The following is a 20,576-nucleotide window of genomic DNA, read 5'->3' as shown; positions in this document are numbered from 1 at the left end:
TAGAACTTTAAAGAACTCTAAAAGACTTGAAATCAGTTAAGGCATACGGGATAGACAACATTTCATTGGAAGTTTTAAAATCATTGGGCTAGTGGGCAACTAAACGTCTATTCATGATAGTGTGCAGAATCTGTGAGACTCGCGACATACCATTCCGAAAATAGGAAAGACAGATAAGGGCGAGAATTATCGCACAATCTGCTTAAAAGCTCGTGCATCCAAACTTCTAACAAGGATAATATACAGAACAATGGAAAAAAAATTTAATGTCTTGTAGATGACGGTTAGTTTGGCTTTAGAAAAAGGTAGAGGCACTACAGAATCAATTTTGACGTTGTGCTTGATAACAAAACCAAAATGAAGAAAAGTTATGACGCGTTCATAGCATTTGTCAATCTGGAAAAAGCGTTAGACAATGATGATAATGATTTTTGGTTTGTGGGGCTCTCAACTGTCCGGTCATCAGCGCCCGTACGAATTCCCAATTATTAGACAGTCCAATCCAGCCACTGTCACGAATGATGATGATGATGATGAAATCATGAGAACAACACAAACACACAGACCTCGGGCACAGAAAATCCCCAACCGGGCCGGTAATCGAACCCGGGACCCCGTGATCCAGAGGCAGACCACGTTCTGGCGTTCGGCAATGTCAAACAGTACAAGATGTTCAGAATACTCAGAAAAATGGGAGTAAGCTATAAGAAAAGACGGGTAGTATACAATATGAAAAGAACTGCGAGGGAACAGTAAGGCTGGACGACCAGGAACTAATAACTGGGAATAAATAGTTTAAAACTTGGTTAAAAATTTTCGCCCCTATTGTTCAATCTATACATCGAAGAATCAGTCACGGAAATGAAAGAAAGATTCCAGAATGGTATTAAAATTGAAGCTGAAAGGATATCAATCATAGCCGGCCGAGGTGGCCGAGTGGTTCTAGGCGCTTCAGTCTGGAACCGCGCGACCGCTACGGTCGCAGGTTCGAATCCTACCTCGGGCATGGATGTGTGTGATGTCCTTAGGTTCGTTAGGTTTAAGTAGTTCTAAGTTCTAGGGGACTGATGACCTCAGATTTTAAGTCCCATAGTGCTCAGAGCCATTTTTTTTATATCAATATAACATTCGTTGATGACATTGCTTTCATCAGTGAACTGAAGCAGCATTACAAGATTTATTGAATGGAATGAAAAATCTAATGAGTACATAATACGGAATAAAAATAAGCCAGAAAAGGCTACATTAATGAGAAGTAATGTACGCCCAGTTAGCAGTGCGATCTAACACACTGCTTTCCGGGCGGGAAGGCGTGCCGGTCCCCGACACGAATCCGCCTGGCGCATTTATGTCGAGGTCCGGTTTGCCGGTCAGCCTACGGATGATTTTAAGGCGGTTTTCCATTTACCTTCGCGAATGCGGGCTGGTTCCCCATATTCCACCTCAGTTACACTACGTAGACGATTGCTGCGCACTGTCTCCACGTACGAGTACACCATAATTACTCTACCACGCAAACATTGGGATTACGCTCGTCTGGTGTGAGACGTTCTCGGGGGGTCCACTGGGGGCCGAACAGCACAATAACCCTGGGTTCGTTGTGTGGCGGCGGTGGGGTGGGTGGACTGCTGTAGCCTGTTGTGGGGTTGTGAACCACTGAGGAAGGGCTACGGCGGCGACGAAGCCTCTCTGTCGTTTCTAGGTTCCCAGTTCCACACAATACAATACAATGCAATGATAAATAGCAAAGATTTAGTAGGTTAACACAACCGTTGATGACACTAAGTAATTCTGCTATCTTGGAAGCAAAACATACCATGCAGGACGAAACAAGAAGGTTATAAAAACCTGAATACCACCGGTAAATTGTGCATTTCGGCCCAAGACAAGTTAACTGGTATCAAACATAGTTTTCAATTTCAGAAGAAATTTTTGAGAATGTACGCTTGAAGCACAGCATTGAATGGTAGTGAATAACGTACTGTTCGAAAACTGGAACTCAGGAGAATTAACGCATATGAACTGTAGTGCTACAGAAGAATGTTGGAATCTGTGTGGACGGACAAAATAAGAAATGAGAAGTTTCTCAGCAGAATCGGCGAAGAAAAGAACTTGTGGAAAACACTGACAAGATGATAAGACTTGCGTTACGACATCAGGTAATGACCGCCTTGGTACTAGAGGGAGCGATAGAGGGCGAAAACTATTGCGGAAGACAGAGTTCTGAATACATCCAACGGCTAACTGAGAAGGTACATGCAAGTCTGACGCGGCCCTCATCAAATTAATCAGAGGACAGACGATTAAAAAGGAAAACATATAATAGGTTGTTTCATTTCACAAGGTCAATTCTGAAGTATGCTGCTTCAACATAGGAATAGATGGATCGTTCATTTGATACTGATTCGTTCTTGATGTCTCTGTAAATTAAAATTTAATAAGCTGTTTGTGACACTTCAGAATTTAACTGAAAAATTACCTATTTTTCAGGAGAAAATGCTGGTCGTAGCAGGTCTGTGGGAACCTCACATAGAGCCAAACCTACAGGGCGCATTCTTAGCAGAATCGCCAATCAGAATATTAAATGAGGGTCGTTTTAGCCAAGTCCCCATCATAATTGGCACCACTTCCGCGGAATTCGGTATGTATCGTCTGGCGATTAGTTTTTTTTCTTTTTTTTTTGTTCTATGGATACAGACCATGTGTTTTTCATGAGTACGTGATGGACGAGAAGCATTTACGTTGCTATTAGATTTATTTTGTATGTCTGCTAGAGTCTTTCGATAGAACGATGGCACCTGTCATGATTTAATTTTATTTAATTTTTTGTATAGATGAAGCAGACCGCTCAACATTTAGATTTGGATAATAACCCAGAATTAAAAGGTAGAATCAGCGTTCGAATAATTTTGGAATAGAATTTTTATGTCTTTTAACAGTTTAATCACGTAAATACTTTTGAATAAATCACTGATTTTTCATATATTCATGCTGGACTTTTATGCTGATGGATATATGATTTTCAGTCGTCAGAAGTGAACAATATAGAGACGTTAATAAATTAGGGCTGTGGCTTGACTGTTTATGTGAGGATCAATATAGTATTCCGAGATATGCTCTAAGTCACATACTCATTATTGGTTGCTTGGAATAGGGCAGGAATCCCTCACTGTTCTGTCAGGGAAAATCTTTTTCGATAATGTATGCGTAAATACATAGTTTTGTACTATGCCATGTTTCTTCTGGGCTGTTATGGATCAGTAAACAATGAAACTGAAGGAATGTTTCAGCCTGGTGTCAAAAAATAGACCGATTCTCTCGAAAAGCTACAGTGGCTCTGCAAATAGTATCGTGAGTTTCATTGACTTTCATTGACAGTAAGCTGTTTAGTAATATCAGGAACACAGTCAGTTGATTTTCTAAATCTGATTTAGTTCATAGGCTATTCGTGTAATTTGAATCATAAACATAATCAAACAGACGTATATTATTTAGGAAGATTATTAAGGAAATTTTTCTATCCCCAAAGCAACAAAAAATTGTCGTCCGAATATCTCCTCACATTCTCAAACGTAGTGATTGTTATGCTTCCCTTCTAAAAAGGAAACAAATTACAGTAAATTCTATACTTAATAATGAAGAAAGTAAGTTCATTCTTCGGTACAAATTTTTAGTGTCTAAGAATTAGTTATTAAAACGTAAGTTGACATATCGGTAACTTAAACTGAACTATAAATGTCATAAATTAGTATCTCCGTTAGTAACTTTAGCTATTTGTAAATTATTAGCTGTTTTGTGAAATATTGTTTGTAATTTAACTGTGGATCAATCTTGATTTAGGGCCATACATGGTTAGCCAGCAAGAATTAATCACGAATCTGAACGAGGCGTTTGACGTCGCTGTTGGACCGTGCCTTCACCTTCCGACAGCAGAAGAGCAGACAGAGGCGGCGTGGAAGCTCAGGGGATTCTACTTTGGTAACGACACCATCTCCAGCAATGACCCAGATCCCCTCGTCAACGTAAGTGCATCTCAAGTCTTTTCAGGTGCATTATGACACCCAGAAAATAAGGAATAGGACAATCATGTGTTGGCATTCCAGAGAGATAAGGATGTAATTGTTCCTCCTAAAGTATTCTTAAAAATATCACGGATCTTTTTCCACTTGATCCAGTTCTTGACCCAAATTCCGTCGTATAAACAATTCCTTGTCGAGAACCTCCGTTTCTGTGACCCACTTTCTTCCGCGTTTCCCTTCACGACTACACATTTCTTCCATTTGGGTTTACTGTTATTGACGCAGAGCTATCAATGCCATTGCTACAGGTAGTTGTTTTTTTATTAAACGTAACTTATACGTAATACTACCTTATAGTATTAAATATAACCTCTCATGCATCTCTCATTCAAGTTCCCGTACCCCCTGAAACACCCATTTCCAATCATTGGTTCCTTATCTCAAAATACGTAATGTAGAATCTACTATGATATGCGTAATTTTGATACTAAGGATTTTGAACACGAAATATATTATGAAACCAGTAAGAATCGGTGTTACTGAATCAGTACTCAGCATTTATTATGGTAACCTGTATTAATATGTAGTCCCTTTTCTCTCTCCTTTTTCCCGTCATTGCATAGTTAAGCAAAGTGGAAACAACTAGCATACATAAACACCGTAAGTACAGTGCCAGCAAGATGTTAAAATCAAATGTGTGTGAATTCCTAAGGGACCAAACTGCTTAGGTCATCGGTCCCTAGATTTACACACTACTTAAACTAACTCAAACTGACCTATGCTAAGAATAACACACACAACCATACCCGAGAGAGGACTCGAATCTCCGGCGGGAGGGGCCGCGCAGACCGTGACTTGACGCCACAAACCGCGCGGCCACACCGCGCGACGTTCCAGCATGAAAACGTATGTACGAACTTGTAGTATGAAATATGCAAAATAACTCTGATAGTTTAGTGGATCTCAGTTAAGGTGAAAAACCTTTTGAGAACCAGTGCTGCAAATAGACTCCCTGATTATAATTATCTGATCACTTACAGTGAACATTAAATGGTGTGCAGCCACACTCTGCCTTAATGAAGGCTTGAGATCTGCTGAGAACGCTGTCAGTGAAGAGTGCGGATGTCTGTGGAGGAATGGGATTTAACTATTTCTCAACAGCCGCAACCTGAGAAAGTGATGGTGTCGTACACTGGAGTCTGGAGCGAAGACGAACTTATCCCAAAAGTGTTCCATTGGGTTCAGGTTGGCAGTACAGGCACGCCAATCCATTTCAGGAATGTTACTATCCACCAGTCATTACGACGGGGTGCATTGTCTTGCTGACACAGTCATGGTTCCGAACTGCTCCTCTACCGTGCCCACTAGCCAATGCTGTAAAACGTGTCCATATCCTTCCGCATTTAGCGTTTAGTTCAATAAAGGTACCACACCCTCATCGTCAAGAATAGCCCTATATCTTAACACCCTCTCCTCGATACCTCACTATTCGCACTATATTCGATGGTAGGTAATGTTCTACAGGCATTCACCGAATCCATATAGTTCCACGGTACTGCCACAGGGTGTATGGTGATTAATCACTGCAAATCACTCGTGTACACACAATTAAGTCGCGTCGATCTTTGCACCACTTCAAGCGTCGCTTAACATTGACTGCAGTAATGTGTGGCTTATAATGAGCTAATCGATCGTTGTACCCCATTCTACTCAACTTCCTACGCACAGCCATTGTGCTATCTGGACTGCTGGCAGAAGTTTAGAACTCACGAGCGATTTCTTCCGCTGACTTCGTGTGAGTTTTTACAGCCACTCTCCACAATTCTCAACTGTTTCTGTCCTTCAGTACGTGAAATCTCCCTGGTCTTGCTTCAGTTGTGGCTGTTCCTTCACGTTTCCAGTTCACAATATCATCACCATAGTCCGCTTAATTCGCTCACGAGATGAACATACAGCTTGATGTTTATAACATCAGGAGAGGCTATGGCCTTCCTTTTTAGAACTAGTTGTAAAACTGACTCCGAATTTTCTGTTACTATCTTGGGTGCAAATGTCTTGACGGTCACTATCGAGTGGGAAAATGCAGGGCCCCCTTAAGGGCAGGCGAGTACCCAACTCTGGAGGCAGCTACTTGGGAACCCGATAGTAGTGGAGTGTACCTGAGATTTTCTTAAATTCCAGTGACCACATAGTATTGTCGCAGAATAGCTGTGTGCATCAAGCCGTATTTGCTGTTGACAGTAATAAAAATCACAGCATACTAGAAGAAAAGAGCATTATAAACTAATATTAGTTAACTACAGAAATAGGTTCCCGAAATGACTCTTACCCATTGAACTCATTGTGCGTAATATTTTGTACAGAAACGGATTGCAATGCAACAGTAAACTGTGAATGGAAGATTATTCAAAATCATAGGCTCAACACTAATGAAAGCGCTGGTTCCATTACCGTCGAAACCTCTGTAGTGTCTAATGAGATAAATACATCAGAATATGCGGCTGCAGATTAAAGCCAAATGTGTATGTAAAGTACATCGATGGAAAAAAAGATCATAATACCAGGAAAAAGTTGCGCAACATAAGCGAAAGTTGGTAGCCGTGTTTCTACATATGAAAGATGATGTCTGTTTGAATTTCGCGTCAGTTGCATAAGACTGTTGATTGTAGCAAATCGTGTTTGCTTTGAATACACGCTGTAACGGTAATGACCTTTACTTACCTTTGAGATTGGAGTGGTGAGTTGATGTTAGACAAGAATGCCTTTAAGGTGACTTAGACGCCATTATCAACACCTCACTGAGTCTAATCGAGTTTGTGTAATACGGCTATGACTAGATGGATGTTGCTTCTGTGATACTTCAGAAAAACTTGACAAAAATGTAGCCACTGTACATAATTACTGACAGCGACGGTCACGGGAATGTTCGGTTGTAAGAACATCGGACTCCGAACAGCTGCACGGGGCAGCACTATCGAGAGGGAACACCACCGTATTCGGTGTATGGCTCTATCGCTTCGTACTACATATGCACCAGTAATATGAGCAGTAGTTGTCACCACAGTGTCACAACAAACTTTTACAAATTGATAACTTCAAAGACAGCCTCAGGCCAGACTGCCAGTAGCGAGCATTCCATTAACAACAAATAACCGCCATTCGCGACCTCAGTGGTATCAAGCGAGAGCTCTTCGGAGGGCATGGTAGAGGTCTGTCGCGTTTTCTAATGGAAGCTGGTTCCGCCTCGGTATCAGTGATGGCCGGGTGTTGGTTAATAGGAGGCCAGCTGAGGCCTACAGCCAACTTGTCTGCGTCCAAGATACACTCGACCTACACATGGACCTAAGGTCTGTCGTGTGATTTCCTATGACAGCGGGAGCACTCTCGTGGTTATCTCACTTACCCTGAATCCAAATTTGTACGAGAGTCTTCTGATTGGACGTGTTCTGCTGCCATTCATTGACAGCATCCCAGGGTGTGTCTCCTAACAGCGTACTGCTCGCCCACATACCGCTGTTGCCTTGGCCTACTCAATCACCAGAATTGTCACCTATCGGGAACATATGGGACTACATCTGACAACAAACGCGTTACCCACAGCCTTCATTAACCGTCCTTGTTTTGACCGACCAAGTGCAACAGGCATGGAACTCCATCCCCAAAACAGCCATCCGCACGGGTTCAACACAACGCATGCACGATTGTAAGTTTGCATTTAACATTCCGGCACTCACGCCAGTTATTAATGTACCAGAATTTAACATTTGCAACCGCTTATCTCACGCTTACATTAACCTGTGTTCTTCCAACGTTAATCACTTAAATACGTTACAATAAAATAAATTCCCGAAATTTCATTACTCTACGTTAATTATTTTTTGGTGCTGCAGTTTTTTTTCCAACAGCGTATCAATTCGAATTCCTGTCGTCCATCCACATGAAATATGATTCTTGTGGCATCCTTTAGAAAAATTGTGAATGACTTCTCACGTAAATTATCCAGTCGGTTATATTTCAATCAACTATCTGTAGAATAAGGATCGCACACACTTCAAACTATAGATAGGAACATAGGATCTCGTGATGTTGTGCTCAACGTATTACCCAGGTGATTCAAAATGTGTGTTTATCTCGGTTTTATATGTGGAAAATACACCTGCTTAATTTGAAATATTTTAACGTCGATTGTCGCAACATGCTCTTCCACATGACATTAAAATTCAAGGATTAATGAGAAAGAAAATTTTAAAACCTCAGTTGCATCTTATCTCTACGCTTCCTTAATATCTCCTCTGCACACGTTTTTTATATTCTTCCTAAGATTAGGGTATAACAATTCGCGTTAAAGGTTATTATTTGTTACTGGGGGGTTTCGATGTCTGAACTTGTCAACTGCCAGTATCGGTATCTCGGAGACAACTAAAAAGATATCTCACACCGAGTATGTGTGGTTACTTACCAGACTGCTCGACGCGAGGGCTGTTTTCTTTCAACATATTGTACAAATCTCAAGTAACATCATACCTTCATTCCTTTTTGTGATCTCATTAGTTTTGTGACAGTCGTGATGAAGACACAGCTACCTACTTTCCTAGTGTTTGATGTCCATAACTTACAGAATTTATTTTAACGTGCTTTACTAATATCAATTGTAACTATACGGTTCTAGAGACCTTTTCAAGTCTCAGACATCTATAACATATTTATGCAAATTTACATCAGGAATTTTTTGGAATTGCAAAGTTCTCTGGAACCCTATAGTTCCATTTGAATGTAACAGTGCACCGTAGTGATTGCGTATCTACCTATTGAGGAGGAGACTTGGGTTCGAAGTTCGGCCTTGATATAAATTATCATTCGCCGCAGTTATACTGACAGCAATACTTAACTGAACCATATGCTTATTCTCTAGTATGTTTCTAGTATTGCCATACTGTTTGTGGATAGGTACTCGGATTTTTGTAAAACGTTTAGTAATTATTTTTGCAGGTAGAAAAAAATAACCAGGTTTCAAATGATTCACTAGTTTTTCATCTCACATGAAGTCTCAGTAACACTTATTTGTTGTAGATGTCTAGGAAATGCAATGTGGTTACAACTCATCTTTATGTATATGCAGTACTCATGAGTTGTAGAAAATGTATGACAAAGGAACTAACACATTATCCCATTATCAAGTTGTATAAAACAAGGAACTACATGCGGCTATAAAACGTGCATCTCTACACAGAAAAACTCTTCGTAGCACTTCCCGTGTAGGCGTTTAACACCCATACAGATCTTAGTTATCAACTGTCCGTATGTACCCAAGTTTGTACTGACATGTTACTTATATGTCACAGTTCCCAACGATGCTGCCGTCTACAGTAAAATCTATGAATGTTTATGCGTCAATTATAACAAATACTAAATTATTTACAGTACTAAAACCTAAGTAGTTTGGGAAATTCTCTCATAAAATGAAAAATGTAATGATTATGTTTCCTGCAACAAAATGTTTTTGATTGATTTTCGTTTCACGTATTTCAGACGAAAAGCTTACAGCCAGGCTAGATAGACAGCCGAGTTTGTCATAAGTCACATATGGCCACAATTTCAATTAGAATTTCCTTATGTTAAAATTTTCTGCTCACAGTTACCCTTAGGGTGGCCCTGTCATAAGTCCCACGAGTTTCTTTTTTTTATTTTTTATTCATTTATTTTTTAACTGAACATTGAGGAATGATGTATCGGTAAAGTTCGTAAACCGATTTGACAAAAATTTATGTTGTTTCTGTGTGTATATCTTTTTTCTGTTCATGTTGTATAATTTGCATGTAAAACTAGATAGTATGCATTAGTTGGCAACACAGACACTTCGATCTAGGAAAACCACGACAATCACTAAATAGTGGTATTGTGTGATAAAATTTGTTTAGCGAGTAAAAGTTTCGTTTATAGAAAATAATGTCTGCTATATCTTTATTTAGTCATTGATGAGAGATACGATTTTACTGTAACAGTTCATGAATGACATCAGCATCTTCGCGACGACAGACGACTTAGTGAGGAAAGTTACAGAGCTGTCCAACTTACCAGCATACTACTATGTGTTTGACTATGGACAGCCCACATCCAAATCAGAGTGGGGTAAGTACAAATACCTACAGTGTAGCTGTATTTACGTAGTGGGGTAGTGTTCATACAACCCCACTTATTCTAGCACATAGGGCAATTTAGAAATGGTAGGAAATTCGAAGAGTTTCTATTATTTAGCAAAGCAGAATGAGCTTGCATGGTTGACACACTATTCAAAGATGACAGTTCCCGTCCAGGTCAAAGGGTCCATTGTTCTCCTTATCTCCACTGTAAGACAACCGTATCGCTTAAAATCGATAACATGTAACTTTAACCGCATTATGTATTAACTAATCCTAATAATTTATTATCCACAAAGACTTCAAGGATTTCCTCAACGCCAGCAGAGGTGCAAAGAAGATAGTTATCCCCAGTGTTACTAACCATCATGTAAGGAAGAGTTAAGGGTTGCTATACTTTCAACTACCTAGTTTCAACTACTTTTCCAGGTAACAGAACTATCCACTTCCTACATCCAAAAGACACATGCGTATCAACATTAACAGGAAAGTTTGTGCAATTTTTGACAGGGTAGTAAATAAGAAAATAAATAGTAGTGAACAAAAATTTTATTAATTTTATATATACATTTACATACAGAAAACAGCTCTTTCCATATTTTTGGTTGTAGTTTCAATAACATCCAGTTCAATTTGAATTTATAATCTAAATACAAATTCTAATTATCTGTTTCTTTCGCCAGCCAGTAACTAGAGAAATACTAAGAAACGATTTTCTGATATTTCAATAGATATGAATTTTTTCCTATGGATTGTCTCTTTTATGACTAACGATTATCTCCATTGCTTCTCGCAATTCTTTGAGCTGAAAACATTAGTAAACTTTAATTTTTCCTCTTATCTCTTGCATTACACTATTGTTAAAACACTCCTCATCATACTTGGTTTATTTTGGCAACTATTTTGCTATGTATCCTGTTGAAATTTCCATATAAAATATTAAGTTCACAATACGTGCAAACAAATTATCATTAAATGTTATCATTCCATTCCTTTCAGTTTCGCAAATGGCCATTTTAATAGTAGGTGCGCAATGTTAAGCTGACCACATTTAGATGCAATGTAATATCCTTTTGGAACAAATCCAAATGATATTGGAAGTTTATAAAAAGATGTTTCGAAACTTCCTTTAACATAACAAACATGTAATTACAAAAGTTTTGGCTAGTACTTCAACTTACGCTGCTTATTATTGATATTTATAATAAATGCTGATATTTTATATTACCTAGTTGTATTTGGATTTTTGCATGCACTGTGTTTCAAGAAATTTGTAGACCTCACTAGTACATGTGCAATGCTTTCAACTTTTTCCAATTTCAGTTCACACTCTTTCGTCATGGCAGCTATTAGCAACATATAAAGCAGGTTTAATTTTTTTGGATATGGTGTCTTCCATTTCCAGTTTTATTTTGCATATCCATGACACCTTAAGTGCACTTAAACGTACAATTTCTTTAATGACGTAAGTCAGTTTTACATAACGTTTCTTTTTCTTAGGATCTGTGGGACAACATTGTTCGTGAAAATCAGCCATAATCTCGTAATGTCTTTATTGGTTTGTGGGGAACAATATTCCAGATTGGGAAAAATATGGTTATGTAGCTTTAATGAAACCCTTCCTCACAATACTTGTATCTTCTTTGTTGTTCTTGACAGACAGAACATAGTTTATAATCTTTTCTCTACAAAAAACTTGTGTATTTAGGATCCATAACCAGAATTTTATATAAGTATCAAACAGATTGTATTGCATGTATGTGAATATTTACAAGGCATCATCTTTCATCTTTAGAGTGTGCAATGAGAAATCATAGCTGCATCAATGTGTCTTCTGTGAGAGTAAAAAGCAATAGCATAGTTTCGTCAAAGGTGTCAAACATACCTCAGTTAATGGGGTAGAAGAGGAGGCCAATGGACAAACAATTTGACATGTAGTTATTATAGGAAAACCCAGACGATCTTGCTACTGACATTGCCAACATAACGTTCAGTGAAATCTGTACACTTCTTAGGAGAAAAAAATTTAAATATCCTTTCGTCCATTACAGAACCATTTTGTGACTGCTTTATGGTGGTTAAAATCTGTGATCAAGCGGACTGGCAGGAACAGATAAAAAAGGTACAGAGACAATGCCAAAGAAATAAATGTGTTGTGCATTTTAACAGCTATCTGTGCTGTATATTTCACAAGTTCATCTCGACGAGACATGTTCTCAAGATGAAGGTACCATTTCGGCTAAATTGGAATGACAATGTGACACAAAGAGGCTTATTAAAAACAGAAATTCACAGGGATTCACTGGCAGCCATTTCGAGGAAATACAAAAATCCTGTGGTAATACTATATAAACTGCAATAGGCTGACGCTAAAACGGGTGAACTAATAGAAAATGTGCCTGGAAAATTGCAGTAACTTCGAGTAGACCATTATTACGTTAGGGGTCTGGATAGAACCCAAGTTTTTGCTGGTAAAATGGGAGGGGGTGGAGCGGTGGCTACCGAATATCAGTGACCTTTTGTGCAAGGAAACTATCAAGAAATAAGCAGTTTCTTTGTAAATAACGATAAAAAATTTGGAATAGATTTCTTAAAGTGAGTGAGCTACAACTGTACAAATTTTTATGTTAGTCACAAAGCTAGGGGGAATTAATTTAATGGGAATCATCTTATTGATTTTAAATCGATCTAAAGCACATGGTTTTGCGAGACACAAAGCTACAGTGTACGATTAGAAAGTGTATCATGTCTTTGACCCAGACCAAATTGTGTAAGTGTGTTAGGCACCAACAAACAGTATTTACAATGTGCACCACTGTATTCTATATCCAACAGAACTGGTACAGTGTGGTATTTAACAGTGCTCTGCAGTTTGTCTTCTGAGGCACTAAGAATACCCGAAAACTGACTGGTGTGCAAGTAAGTTTTGCAGGAAACCAGCACTGAGAAAACAATGTAAACTATGAGCTGTCTGCCTATAGAGTAACTAAGTGGAGTTTGTGACGTATTCTCCAACAAATATAGTGTTTTACTAAAGCTGGAGAAACGTATTTTTCTCAGCCCATAACACTGTTCTCCATAATACTGTATGATATAATTATTACTTATTTAGGATAATTCCTAATAATAATATTGAGGAAAAAGAGCCAATGTGTCTAAGAGACAAAGCTGTTCTCTGCTACAGAAATTAATTGTTTGTGTGATATTAATGCATCATGCATGCCAAATAGAAGACTAGAAATGGGAAAGATTGGAATCAAAAAATGAAAACTGGAGTATATGGCGTAAACAACTGCCATAATGAAAGAAAATAAACCTCAGTTGGAATAATAAGAAACTAATGCAGATGTACAACCAGGAATATAAAACATCAGCAAACAGTGTAAATGGAAATGATAAGTAATCAAATATCGGAGTACTGGACAAAATTTTTGGCTTTGGTCACATTTATTTTGTCAAAGGAGGCATGAAAAAATGTTCATAGTGTTCCAGTCCTATCTGAATCCGTTTAATACGAATGGTTACATGGTCTCTAAATGTAACTGACTGTACACGTGCAACTAGAAACGAAACAGCCATTCCATGTGTTTAAAACATGCAAAGGTAATTTAATGTTAATTCGTTCACAAGCATTGTAAACTTACAGTTGATACTGAAACTTCCAAAGAATGTGGAGGAGAAGAGTGCCATAGTATACCCACGAAGATGTGGAATATTAACCAATAGTGTAATTCATGAGATAAGATGCAAAATTAAAACTCCCAACCGCTCTCAGTTACAAGAATTGTAATAAGGAACATAGTTAATGATCAAAGATGCAAAAGATATGGTTTACAGGATAAAATTGCTATTTATTGTAATTTGATTATGTACTTTCTTTTTATTTTTCACATTACTGGCTGGGGAAAGAAATAGACCATCCAAATTTAGATTTAAATAAGAAATTAAAATAATATGGGGTGTTATTTAAATTATGCCAAAGAAAAACAAAGAACTGTCTTCTGTGATTAAATATATATGCTAAATTTAGTACATTTTTGTGCAAGATCGATAATTTTCTTATTCCCTACCTTGCCAAAAATCCTTAAAAATACATTTTCATTGATGTTTCGTATGAAGGAAGTGGGTAGGATGCACCTGAACAGTAGTTGAAACTAGGTAGCTTACTTATAAGAAAATATTTCTTACTCTGTTTCCATGTTTTTTGCAATCCAAGCATTCAATCCTGATACCAGTCAAAGTCACTGTTCTGTTGCACATAAATGTTAAAGGCACCTCTACTGTATGATTACAAAAAAGTTGAGACACCTGTTACAGTGTGTGTGTGTGTGTGTGTGAGTGAGTGTGTGTGTGTGTGTGTGTGTGTGTTTAGAACATGAGTGCATGTAGCATACACAACATGAGTGAGGAAACTGATATCTAACAAGAACACGGGAATGGTGAAGATAACTATTTTATTATATTTAATTTTTTTGACTGATGTTGGTAGTGGGGAAATCCTTGACTGTCACTTTTTCGATATGAAATCATTGTAATAGTTAGTACATAAGGATGATAAAAGTGACAGGTAGTCAATATGGAGTCACAAAGATGCCGTAGAATCGAGATAAGAACAATGGACACCTTGTCTTTGATTGCACCCGACATCTGGGGTAATTCTGGAAAACATACAGCCTCATCTCGATTTCCTGACCAATAGAAAAACACCTTTTCGAATTTTCCGCCATTTCAAGAGAACCAATTCTCCTTGATAATATAGGGGAGAACGTAAACTGTCTTTGACACTTGAACTAAGAGGAGATCTGTCAAGAGTACAGGCTGCAGTCGTATACCCAATGCGCCACTACATATGTAGTACAGTCGTAGAAGGAGTTCTGAACCTCTGCCCTTGAAAACTGAAAAAGTAATCCAAAAGCAACAAACTGTCATTGAACAAAGCCAATCATCATAACCATCATCATCATCTTGGACAGTTTCCAGCTTCTGGCTGGGTCTATTTGGAACATAAGCCTCTCCATCATCTTCTATCTTGCCATCATCTCTCCATCTTCACCTTGGTCCAGTCTTCTCCTTTCTTCTGGACGCTTTTCTCCACTCCTTTCAGCCATCTGTCTCTCGGTCTTCCTCTTGGTCTCTTTCCTTCCAGATTAATATCGTGTATCCTCCTGGGTATCCTCTTCTCCTGTCAATTCTTAACCTGTCTATCTTTGTCACTCCAATACTGTTCCCCAAGAATTTCATCTCACTAGCTTGTACTTTGCTTTTCTCTCTTCCTTTCATAATCCAGGTTCCGGATGCATACGTCAGGATTAGGACACTGTATGGGCGGTATATAAACTTTTTACTGATTTGGGATACCTCCTTGGTCCATATCAGGGTTCTGACACTCTTCCGAAATGCTTCTGGTTTTTCCCTCCACTTATTTATTTCTCTGACGTTTTTTCTATCTTCCTGTATCAGGCTTCCTAGGTACTTGAAATTTTCCACTCTCCTCAATCCTCTCCCCCTCCCCCTATAACAGTGGTTCCTCTCTCCTTCGTTGTTGTTGTGATAATCATCTCGATCTTACTTATACTAAATTTTATCTAATATTCTTGTACTGTTCGTTCCCATATGTCCAACTGCATTTGTACTTCCTCCTCCTTATTCCACCAAATCAGATCATCTGCAGACAGCATAGCTTTCATCTTTACTTCACCAATTACTTGTGCTACTGTACTCATTATATCATTCATCACTACTATGAAGAGTAGTGGAGAAAGTGCACTTCCTTGCTTCAAGACATTCTTCAGTTCAATCCAAGCTGATCTCTCTCCTACCACTTTCACACAGCCCACACTTCCATGGTACTTTTCCCTTATCCTCCAAAAAATCTGTTTTGCTACTCCTCTGTTCTCCAGGGCCTTCTTTGCTTCAACGTACACTACCATTAACTTTTTAAATATCCACGAAGGTCATTAGTAGATCTATTCCATATTCATAGTGCTGTTCTTGCAGTTGTCTTTGAGTAAAAATTAGATCCACTGTGGACCCTCCTGTGCTGAAACCACTTTGCTCTTCTCTCATCCCTCCTAATTTTGCCTGAATTCGTGCTTTCAAAACATTCCTAAAAATCTTTGCACAATGATTCATTAGTGTTATCCACCGATAGTTCTTGCATTTTTATCTATTTTCCTTCTTAAAGATCGGGATCATTAATCCCTTCTTCCAGTCTTCTTTGATAATCTGCTGTCTCCACACAATTTTCATTACTCGATATATCCATTGTATCCCCGCTTCTCCTGCTACTCTCACCATCTCTACACTTAGCTCATCCAGACCTGATGACATCCCTCCTTTGATCTTGCCAAATGCCTCTTCCACTTCTCCCAATGTAAAGTCTTTTTCTATTTGCTGTTCCTCCTCTTCTTTCTCCTCGGCTTGTCCCTTATCATCCAGGTCTCCATAACACCTTTTTTGAACCTTTATTATCCTCATCCATTATTCTGGTTCACTGTTCCATCCACTATCTTCTCTCCTCCGGCACCACTCTTTTAATTTCTTTCTTTCTCGCTTGATACTATTCTCTTGTCTCTACTGGTCTCTTCTGGAACCATACCCTAAAGGCTCTATACTTCTTTTGCACCGTATCCCTTGTTTTATCATTCCACTGGGATGTTTCTTTCCATCTTTTTCTTTTCGTTTTTCTTTTCCTCTCACATATTGTTCGACATATTCTTCCCTTTTCCCTTTAATCCGCCCCATTCCTCTTCTACCTTTTTTGGTTCATCCTTTGGGATGCTGGATGCTTTCCTTTACGATTTGTACCTACTGTAGCCTGCTTTCCTCCTCCTTCAAGTTCCATACCTTTATACATCTTTCCTGTTTTTCTGTCCCTTTGTTATCCTTAGTCCCTCTAAGACTCATTACCAGAAAACGGTGGTCGCTATGCAAGGCTTCTGATGGTATTACCTTAATGTCAATGATGTTCCCATTCATCTCACTATTGTACAGTTAGTAGTCAACTATCGACTTTCTCTTTAAGTCTTGACTGTAATAGGTAATCTTGTGGCTCTCTCTTTTCATGAGCCAAGAGTTGTCAACCAGCAAGCCATTCCTTTGACAGAACTTCGTCTTTCACGTTCCCCATTTCGGCAGACCTAACCCTCTCGTCCAAGCACACTTTCATATCCTTGTCTTTCTCTTCCCATGTGTGCATTTAAATCGCCCTTTACTATCACATTCGTCCTTCGCATCTGATTCTGCATTTCCTCTTCAAACTCTTGCTTCTCCTGATAAGTGCAACCCACCTGTGGCACATACACTTGTACTGCCTTTATGGTCGTCCCCTGGAGTGATATTTTGATATTCATCACCCTATCACTTATTCTCTTCACTTCCTCTTTTAATCTATCTCTTACTAATATTCCCACTCCATTTCCCCTTCCCTCCTCATTTCCACTCCAATATAGTCGGTAGCCTTTCCTTCATTCTCTCCTTCCTTCTCTTTTCCATCTCGTTTCAGCTAACCTCAATAGGTCTAACTTCCTTCTTTCCATCATGTCTACTATCTACTCCACCTTTCCAGTCAATATCAATATTAGATACTATTTTGTTACAAAACCTATGCATCAATTTGAAAGCTGACTGCTTCTTACTCATGCATGTTGGTTTAGAAATCTGAAGCTACTACAGTAAAAGAATACCCTTCTTAATTCGTCGTTGTGTTTCTAAATTTACGTGCTTTATACTCAAAGCTACATTACATTCGAGAAACTGAATGATTTATCTAGTAGCCGTACATTTGTGAACAATTTATGGGGAGCTGTATCCTCAAAATTTGTCTCTTTCATTAACAATAAGAAAAAAATGTCTTAGTTTTGTTGGAGAGTGGCTGTACGGTTGCAGGTGTTCTTCATTCTGGGGAAATGCCCTTCCTCTTCCTAAGGAAAGATACAGAATACAACCTGGACCCGGAGTCGGAGGAGGAGCGCGTCCGCCGGAACATGCTGTTACTTTGGACTAACTTCGCTAAATATGGGTAAGAGCAAGGAAACTGTTGCTTTTTGCGGCAGTGCTTCGCAGTACGAACAATGTCACTTTACATCACCATTAAAATTTGGCAAAGCAGCAGATGAATCATCCGCCCTATGCTTGCACAAATCTGTAAGGGGCGATCAAAACTTTTCCGTTTCAGGTCGTTGATAAGCGTGTATGTAACACAACGCGACTCCAATGTGGGTACGTGTGCCGACATGTAGGCTAAGTACTAGTGTGGCACTCGCGTCTTTCCGACGTGCGTGCGGTAAATGCGGAAACGTGAACTGTGACGATGTCAGTATCAGACAGGGCGAACAATCTGTTAACTTTTCTTGGCTGTCGAAGAACAAACACCGGTAGACATCCATCGAAGACTTAAGAATGCTAGGGGTCAGCATATCTTTCGAAAAGCACTGTTATGTAATGGTAATGCTGCTATTTCATGTAACGCACATCCCCGAATCGCAAATTTCGAAAAGCATAAGATATCTACCAGCCCTGTTGTCCCGCTCTCTCACCATACGGTTGTAACACCTTCGGTCCCTTATAGGTCTCGATGGGTCGACGATTCCTGTCGGACGAGCACATGCAGTAGGCGGTTACGGATTTCTTCACGCCGCAGGACACTGTGTTTTACCACACACGTATCTTCAACCCAGTGTGTCACTGGGACGATTGTCTCAATGCCCACTGAGAGTTGCATATAAAGTCTTCGAACGGAAATTTGTTGATAGCCCGCTATAATAGTTCCAGATTACAGTCCCGTGAGGTCTCTACATACTGTCAGAGAGAGTGCATGTAACAGGCGTAGGTTTTCCCTTACACTGTTTTCTCTTTCCTTTTTGCTGCAAATGCGTACATGTTAATATGCAGTGCGTTAAGACCATTTTGGGAACTCAATACTTCTCACAATTACTCTGAATCATATCACTAAATCATACCTCTAACATACCCGTGTAGTAAATGAATGCAGTGACAGCATTAAATGAAGCATTAAATCATCGCAGTTGTTGTATCGTACAATAACGGAAGCTGTATTTACTTTCTAGGAATCCAACGCCGGAAGCAGACCCTGTAGTATGGGAGCCGTACCACCTGACAAATCGGGCTTATCTGCTAATGCAGGCCAACTTCTCGCTAGCTCACGACAAGCTCGGCGAACGCATGGACTTCTGGCATGAGAATGTTCCTCTTCTTCCTTTTCCCGACACCTTCTAGAAATACACTATTCTTAACAACAGAAAAGCTACGCTAAGCCTTCATAAATACTTGTAATGAAGTTTAGGACACAATTTCATTCGATGTGTGTGTAATTAAATCACTGAATTATAAGAGCAGCCACATCTGTATTAAAATCCCGTCAGGAAATAAATCCGGAGCTTCCTGCGGTGCTTGCATCAAGAAATGATCTTAGTGTTCGCAATACGCAAAATAGAATCTCTTTAACCAGGAATTTCATGGACCTTTTTATGGTGGTTTCATAATTTCTTGAAGTTCGTACAACTAGCTTAATTAAACTATAAGTAAACTGTATTCCTAAGACATTCAGATGACTATTGTATTTAGATAATTACCATTCTACTCACTTAAATATTAACCCAGCATTAGCGCATAGTCAGTAACTATTTACTACAAACGGGAAACACCTCTTCTCAAAAAGTCTACGTGACTACGTTTTGTTCTGAACGGTAAACAAAGAGCTTCTCTGTCTCTTTTATCATAGATGCATATTTTATTGTATAGTATTTCTAAACACAAATAGACGATAACGCTATAATTATATTTAATGTATGTTACGCAGTACAAAATGATAACGTCCACTTTGTCTGTAAACGCTATTGTCTGTAACGTGAAGCTGCACAAACCTATCCAAGGCTAAAACGATTTGAGACCTTGATACACAAGTCAACTGTCTAAGGCAGACAAAACACAGTTACATAATATCCCAATAATCAGTATTGGGGCAGAGATACTAGCTGTCATAATTTAAATTAGCACACTCTCACAAACTTTTCGTTCAATGTTCTCTAAAACACCAAGAAACTCCATCGCTAGGTTACTTGACCAGAGACATTAAATACAAATCTCTGTTTAAAAGGAACTTAAATACGTGGGGTGTTCCTAGATATTGCACAGAAATTAATCCAATAGACTGTAAGCTTTCACTGAGTCTCTGAAGTGTTGCACTTGACAAGAATTCAAGCTGAGGCTTGAAGTGTGCAATAATTAAACTATTTCCCCTATCTATGTTAATGAACGTCTCAATCCGAAATCTTGAAATAATTACAAATCCGATTTTCGTTAATATACTCGAAATAGCAATCTTTGACTCCATCGGAATTAGCTCAAAACTACGTACTATTCTCACAAAACATTCTCATAAAATTTCTCAATTTCTATT

At 38.9% G+C, this 20,576-nt stretch overlaps 1 pseudogene; it reads left to right on the top strand.

Moving 5' to 3' along the window:
• LOC124788807 overlaps positions 1-19,450 on the top strand; it is a 66,211-nt pseudogene extending 46,761 nt beyond the window's left edge.
• Positions 19,451-20,576: the final 1,126 nt, after the last annotated feature.

Source organism: Schistocerca piceifrons, chromosome 3 (assembly GCF_021461385.2).
Source record: "Schistocerca piceifrons isolate TAMUIC-IGC-003096 chromosome 3, iqSchPice1.1, whole genome shotgun sequence".
Taxonomy (NCBI): Eukaryota; Metazoa; Arthropoda; class Insecta; order Orthoptera; family Acrididae; genus Schistocerca; species Schistocerca piceifrons.
This window is presented reverse-complemented; position numbering and strand designations above follow the sequence as displayed.